Here is a 1,050-nt window from a genome sequence, read left to right on the forward strand (position 1 = left end):
AGTTTAGTAATTTAAACTTGATTTTTGAAGTTATTGTTGGAATTTATCAAATTTGTAGAATGACACCAAGAATGAAGAGGAGCAAAAGAAAAGCCCCTTTTGATTCGAGTAAATTTGTTAGTTCAAAACTCAAGAGCGGTATAGTGATGCGTTGCAATCACGCAAACTGATTCAGGAGCGATATTTTACAAATTCGGGTGGAGACGTGGAAGATTTAATTGTTCATCGATAGTGGGAACAATTTTGTCGTTTCTCTGTTGTGGCAGTTATATCTGTTGTGAGGGAGTTCTATGCAAATCTCCCTGAAGCTGAAGAAAATCGAGTAATGGTTCGAGGGAAGTCGATACATTTTTCACCAGAGGTAATCAACTTGTTTTACCATTTACCACTGGATATTTTATGTTTTTTATGCAAATTATAGTCATACTAAAGCGGAATTAGGCGAGATTATTTCTTACTTGACTGTTGGGAGAGGACTTTGGAAGATAACTAATGAAAAAAGAGTTAACTTCACAACTTCAAAGTTATGTGCACCTTCAAAGGCCTGTCACTATTTTATTTCTGCTATTTCTGCTCGTCTGTCGTCTGCTTCCAACCAATCATATCAGTGAAGTGACCAGAGAAAGAGCGACGTTGAACTATTGTATTCAAGAGGGAAAGCTCATCAACATTGGAGCTTTGATCTGTCAGACTATCAACAGTTTTGCTACAACTGTTACAACTGCACGTCTAGGATTTGCTTCCTTGATCTTTTCTTTGTGTGAGCAGGCTGGAGTTAAGCTGGAGTTAAATATGATAGGAAATATGATAGGTGGGAGGAAGTGTTCTTACCTCTAAAGCCCATCACTAAGGTGAATGTGAAGACTTATTCTGAGCAATCAATTTTTGGCTGGAGAGGAGGTTTTTCCAAAAGCTATGGAATGGAGACGCCTGCTGCTTCTACCTCTGCTACTTCTACATATAGACCATCTACCTCATGTGCTTGTACATCTTGAGGCGAGTCTACAGAGGTGAGTCATGAGTTATTACAGAAGATGATGGATAATATCA

The sequence above is a fragment of the Phalaenopsis equestris genome, unplaced genomic scaffold, assembly GCF_001263595.1.
Source record: "Phalaenopsis equestris unplaced genomic scaffold, ASM126359v1 Scaffold001198, whole genome shotgun sequence".
Lineage (NCBI taxonomy): Eukaryota > Viridiplantae > Streptophyta > Magnoliopsida > Asparagales > Orchidaceae > Phalaenopsis > Phalaenopsis equestris.